Source organism: Penaeus monodon, chromosome 40 (genome assembly GCF_015228065.2).
Source record: "Penaeus monodon isolate SGIC_2016 chromosome 40, NSTDA_Pmon_1, whole genome shotgun sequence".
NCBI classification, from domain to species: Eukaryota; Metazoa; Arthropoda; class Malacostraca; order Decapoda; family Penaeidae; genus Penaeus; species Penaeus monodon.
The window spans coordinates 10,878,785-10,885,290 of NC_051425.1; the positions used below are offsets into that span (position 1 = coordinate 10,878,785).

General features: G+C 35.9%; 1 protein-coding gene across 46 annotated transcripts in view; it reads left to right on the forward strand.

The window, feature by feature from the left end:
- The window catches only part of LOC119597902, a 61,371-nt gene extending 55,361 nt beyond the window's left edge, over positions 1–6,010 (forward strand). For 19 of the 46 annotated variants that reach the window (XR_005230924.1, XR_005230906.1, XR_005230905.1 and 16 more), the window contains 5 exons: positions 4,836–4,939; positions 5,069–5,161; positions 5,412–5,507; positions 5,640–5,777; positions 5,966–6,003. The gene's annotated coding sequence lies outside the window, so the exon portion shown is untranslated. Of the gene's footprint in view, positions 1–2; positions 66–4,835; positions 4,940–5,068; positions 5,162–5,411; positions 5,508–5,639; positions 5,778–5,953 lie in introns of those variants that run through there. The other 27 variants (XR_005230893.1, XR_005230892.1, XR_005230903.1 and 24 more) reach the window with 10 other exon arrangements.
- Positions 6,011–6,506: the final 496 nt, after the last annotated feature.

Sequence of the window (6,506 nt, forward strand, 5' to 3'; positions counted from 1 at the left end):
GGGGGTCGCGGCACGGACCGCTACCCAAATGCCTCGTCGGGTACGACTTATTGTGTGGTAAAAAGGTAGAGGTAGTGCAGCTAATACGTTATTATATTTCAGATTAACGCTTATTTATTATTTACTCTTCTGTTTGCACGTTTCTTACATGGTTTATAAGTAAGTTATGAATATTTGATTTTTTTTTGTGTGCTGTTTACTGTTATTGTCCGACCTCGTAGTGCTGCTGCATGTAATGCATGCAGAGAGGTCATTAAGGGGGTGGCTATGGGCAATTACCCCTCCCCCCAAGACTGTTTGCCCCTCATTGTTTGACTTGACTCTCCTCGGAGGCCACACTGATTATGCTCATTTCGCTCGCCAACCTTGCCCACCAAGAAAAAGCTGGAATGAACCTGTTTGCATGGCATAGTGTGTAATTATGAATTTCGCAAGGGAGATTAGTGTTTCCTTAAGTAACATCAATTTAGAAGCACATTGTTTTATTTCGAGAAAGGATTAATATGCGAAAATGAAATTGGTATTAATCCGATGAGTTTTAGTGGTCTGTATTGTATGTGTATATAACATAAATGTTGAAAAAAAAAGTTCACTATAACAGTGAGAATTGGTTCGAGTTGTGCACTAGAAATGTTACAAATTGCAACTTTGAAGGCAATTCAGTGTCCGAATAAAATGTCCGAGGCGTCCAGCCTTGATACAAAAGATTTTGTTCGAAAATCTGAAGCTTATGGAGATGGATAAATTCCTTTTGTGACCCGAAAAAAAGAGTAAAGTTATGAGTCGTTGCCTTAGGGAGCCCGAGTCGAGGCCCCGAGCGAGGCTCCGGCGCCGCCTCGCGAGACGCGGAGATTCGGCTGCTCAAGGGCGAGTTCTTCCTGCTTTCTGGTAATATTCCTGCGCATTTCTTTTTTGCGTTCGAAATCCGTGCCTGTAAGTATTTTGGGTGGAACATGGGCTTTTATCTACTCTTTGAATCCCTGAGTTATCACAGACGTGGGTAAGAGGAGTGTAAGACCGTGTATGAGGCTCTTTGTGTCCGCGTGTTTTTTAAGGCAAAGGCGAGTCGAAATAAGTGGCCGCGACGGGCTAATCCACATTTAAGCCTTTACAGGAAAACTTCTATTCTGGTGGATCGTTGAAATTGGTGACATAGGCCGTCCGAGGCAGCGCAGAACCTGTGGTCTCCTGGTATTTTTAAATGGCCTTGCATGCCGAAGAAAATGCAGGTTGATGGTCTCTTATTTTGATTACTGAACTTTCCGGAGTTAAAATGATGAAGTTTGTGCTATACGGTATTCATGGTGAAGAAACTGCAAGCGTAGGGGTCTAATGTTTTTGTATTGCTTGGTGTTTGAGGCATAAGTGGCTGGTGTATAAAGAATTTCATTATGAAATATGAAATGAATTTTGGTTTAAAATGTGCACCGATTTCAGCATTGGTCCCCAGTTTGTTCCGTTAGGTGATTTTTTTTTTTTTTTTTTTGTATCGCACAGCAATCTTGCCGTTATTTCATTTTTTCAAATATCAGTGCTGTGATATGCCAGTCTCTTATTTTCCATCAGAAATCGTGTAAATGAAGATGTTGGTAATGTTTACAAAGTGACCGTACCCTCAGGGATCAAGTCTGTTACTACAGCTGTACCTGGGAAATTTAAAAACATTGCCATGTGAACCAAAAATCTTCCAAACCCCCCCCCCTCCCCAATACAACTGCCATATTTCCTTTTGGGGCATTTGCCCTTGGACCCCCACCTGATCACGGTGGACTTTGTCTCTGCGCTGCATTTGTCCAGATCTATTCTCCATTTCTAATGTTTCATGTATTATTGAGTAATATTTCTTTATAGTGCCATTACTTTTACTTTTTCCACCCAAGTAATACGTGTAGCACTCTTTTTAGCAACTTCTGAAGGTAGTATCATAAGGTCGTATTTCCTGTCATTTTGTTAAATTTACAAAAATTTTACTGTTCTACAAGTGGGGAAGCAAACTATACCACATTTTAGTGTATGACAGATTTTCATGTTATGTGAAATTAAAAAGTTGACCCCATGAATCCAAAATGAACATGACAATGACAAACAAGAGCTTTCATGCTGTATTTTAATTAATTTATTTGCAGTGTCATCCTACATTCTAATTTTTTTCCCACTTATGTGTGTATGTGCAGGTAAGCATTTCCAATTATTGTTGGTTTAATATGCATATGTAATTTATTTTTTCTAGTTGTTCATTGTGTAATAAGCAGAAGTCTATTTTCCATTGCAAGTTCCTGTTTTAGGAAGCAAGTGCTGTTCTTTGGGAATTGTTTATGAAGTGACCGGAGGACCAACATTGCGTTGCATCCTCCTCCATTTGAACCCAAACTGTTCCTAACCTGTCCCTGGACTCCCCACCCAATTATCATGGACTTGGTCTCCATATGGTGTTAATCATAACCTGTTGTTTATTTGTGACATTGGTTTTTGCCTGGGCAAATTTTGTGTATCGTAGTACAATTTTCTCTTTACGTGTAAGTGGATCATCGCAGTGTGAGTGCAGGTATTGTGTATATGCATACTAAAGTATTCCATGTTGTAAATGCTCCAGTATTTCTTATATAGTTTACTTTTTACACTGACAGAACCTTAAGGCTATTACTGAGGGAGTGAGAGAAACGGCTTCTTGCTTGATATGAGTTTTATGCTGAATAGGCTAGTTTTACCAGCCTCAGTCCCTCAAGTTTCACCCTTGTTCCTGCCCTATTAGAAGTAGAATTTGTCGATAACAGTATAGGAGCATTGGTAATAAAATGTGTAACAAAGATGTGATTTTGAATATCATACTTAATATGTACCTCGGTATTCTAAAAGGATTAACATAATTACTTATTACCATGACTATGACGTGAAAGGTACCCTGTAACGTGTTTATTTGGTAGGACTATGGAATACTTGTTTTGAGTTCCTGTGACAGTGTTTTGCATAACTTTCATATTTTCAACTTGTGCAGGAAATGGCATGGATAGAAGGTCTATAAATTTATTCTATGCAATATGAGCAAAAGTTTACAATGTCTCGTATAGCTGTGTGAAAATGAAACTTCTGCTTATTTTGGAGGCCTTGTCTGGCTGAAGCAGTACAGAGCCAGGCCTTGTATCAGGAATGGGTGATTTCTCTGTTGGTCAAGAGGTTTATCATATAACCAGTCTAAGTTCAGTCTTACTGGAATATGTGTAGATTAGTTGACCTTTTATGCTTAGGCACTGAGAGGTGTGGAGACCACTGTTGTTGCTGTGCTGGTGAGCATCTGTAAAGGTTCCTTGCACAAGGTGAATAAATTGCATTTATAGCTTCTCAAAATGTGATTTTCCCACAGGTCCCCCAATCCTGTGGCAAGGAAAGGGTTTTGGAGGTGGTAGAGGTTTTTACAAAGTCATGAATGTTGCAGTATTTTTTAATCTTCAGGTTTTGAGAAACTTCATCTGTAAAATGAGTTCTTGAAAGATTCAAATCAGTGTGATTGGGAATTAGATTTGTTTTTATGGCTGTGCTATAATGGGTACCATTAAAAATTTTATCCCCCCATAGGAAAAAAGAAAACATAAAATATTTAATTCATCTTCCAACTTGGTAGATGAGTTATGACTGTTAATTTTTATTTTTATTTATTTTGCCTTTTGGCACTTTTTTCGGTGTGAAATATAACAGATTTTACCTGTTTATTGTACAATCCTCTCATGGGGCATAGTTCTCCCCCTCCCTTCTTTGGGTCCCATTAACTCTTGAATTTTCTCATTCACTTGGTTGTATTATCCATTTTTTTCCTGATTAGATTATGTATTGTGGGGAAAATCTTTAATGTGCTTTACAATGTAAGCATACATTGTTTTTTTTTCTGAATGAGGAGTGTTATTTCGCTGGTGACCGTAAATTTTTTTGAATTATCCTGAATTGCTACAAAAGTCTTCTAAACAAAGGTTGTATACTTATTTTATGAAATAGTAGTGAACCTTGTTTGATAAATCACCCTTATTGTGGTTGAAAATGCAAGGTAAAAATGGAAAAGCCTAAAACCAAGTGTTTGGGGATTGACCCATTTGCTCTGGGTAATTTTTGGCTGTTCTCTAACAGTGACCCCAGTGTGATGCAGGAAAAATATTTTGTTACTTATAAAGATTGCTATCTTTATTTTCTCCAGGAATATGCTTTTACATCTTTGAGGATTTGCAGGTCTGTCGGCTGCTGTAAAAAAAAAAAAAAAAAAAAGGAAAAGGCAGTAATGATTGGAAATTCTTGCTCTTTTGAAATTTTGTATTTTGTATGCATAGTATGTAGTATTGGATTATTTATGTATGTAGATTCATGCATGAGTAGCAGTAATTGCATGTGTAAGAGTAACAATGGAATATTGCATGGTTCAGTTTGTTGATAAGACAACCTTAACTCTAATATCTAATTAGAGGGTGATCTTGTTTTCATTAATTATAATGAATCATAAGTTAGGATTAAAACTTAATTTTTGAATCTTTCGGTTTTTATTTTTTATTATTATTTTTTTATAGATCCATATTGATGAAATGGAATATCTTCATCCTAGAATCTTTTGTTACATTCATTGTTTGCGACTTTTTTTTTTTCCAACACTGGGTGGATAAACAACAGGAGTTGAAATGGTTACTAAATCTTGGCAAATGGAAGGTCCGGTTTGTAAATTGTGAAGTCCTGAAAAATTGTACCAGTATTTATTGAGAATCTGTACATTTTAATGATGGATAGTTAATTAGATTTCTTAATAGAGTAAATGCAAATTGATTAATTACTGAAAAATAATTTTCAATTCCATGTATAAGGCTGGAACATCGATAACGGACTGGATTTTCCTAGTGGTGACGAAGACCCTTTGCTGCCAGGAAGGCGGAGGAAGAGGAGGAAGAGGAAAAAAAAAATGCAGCAGGTGGGTTTCTTTTAATAGGAAAACATTGGTTTGATAGATTTAGCAGTTTGTATCGGTGGCATACCAAGATTTATATTAATGGAAATAAAGTTGATTTAAACCATTTGTGCCTTGCATTTCATTTTGTAGATCTTTCAAGAGATGGTGGTAGGAAGTCTTGTCGGCAACCCATGGCAGTGGAGAGACCAAAGATGGCTATGAATAAGTTTTCTATTTTTACAGGTAAGAGACATGTTTTGAACTTTTTTTTAATAGCTTATTTAAACACATTTTAAAAATAGGTTGGTTATCATTTCTATTTTATTTTTTTTTTTTATGTAGGTTTTTAGAAATGGAAAATTTTCTTGGTTTATTTAGAAGAACTGTTGGAAAATGAAAATTGACCTTAAAGTTAAGCAAATGCTAGTTACTCCTTGGCTTGTAACATGAATTATGCAATTGCCTTTGGTATTCATTGACTGTTCAACTGCAGTTTTAGATGTGGAAAGGATTATCATGACTTCTAGACTACAAAGGGACTCTGAGCAGAAAAACAATTTGAAGAAGTCGGAAGTTTTTCTATTTGCAGGTAAGTACATAAGTTAGGAAACCTTCAGAAATATGTATCACAAAGGAAATTATTTATCAAAATTTGTTTTACATACATTTCAAGTGTAGATGTATAACTGAAGCTAATATGAACTATTGATTTTGGGCTTAGATTTTCAGAAGAGCTGTCAAGCTCAACTGTGAAAGCGGTACATTGGCAGGGCTGGAGGAGCAGGCTAGGTCATTTCCACAAGCTTGAAGTTGCACCTGGGACTGAATAAGAGCTAGATGGCCTTCACAATTTTTAATGGTAAATATTATTACATTTAAAATAGTCAAGAATAGGGAAGTAAAATATGAAATTTTGGTCATCCGTAGATCGGGGAATATTAATCAGAAGTTGATACAACTGTGTTAAAAAGGCATAGCCAAGTTCTTAAATTTGTATTCTAGACAAACTCTAAGGTGTGTAATGCCCTAATGCAGAGTGTATTGCAGCTGCTTGGAAAGGATGCAGTAGGGGGAATTAAGAGGAGAAATGGAAGAATAAAAAACAAAAGGTAGAATATGAAAATAAAGATCAAATATCAGATGTAACGTTATGCAAGGAAAAGAACAGGAACTTAGGAACTTGTAGGAATATTAAGTAGTGTATCTCTTATTTGTATGAATTGCGCCATTAAAGTATGTAAATGTAGTAATGATAATCACACCTATTACTCTTTTAAGAAACTTCAATTTAGTATAATTTTCTACCATAGATATACAAGTTTAGTTTCAGAATGTGTAGTTCTGCAAAACCTTCTGCTATTAAACTTTGTTTTACCATGCAGAAAGAAACTAGATTTTAATGTGGAATGTACACTTGCTTACCACTTTCATTATCATATAATAGATTTTGGTGATAGATGGAAATTTACTTGGATTAGAAGTAATAATTGATCATCCAAAATGTGCCCTCAAATAAGATGGTAACTATTTAATTTATACCAGATGGAGTGAGAAAACACTTTTGCATTTTTCCCTCTGCTGGTTGAGT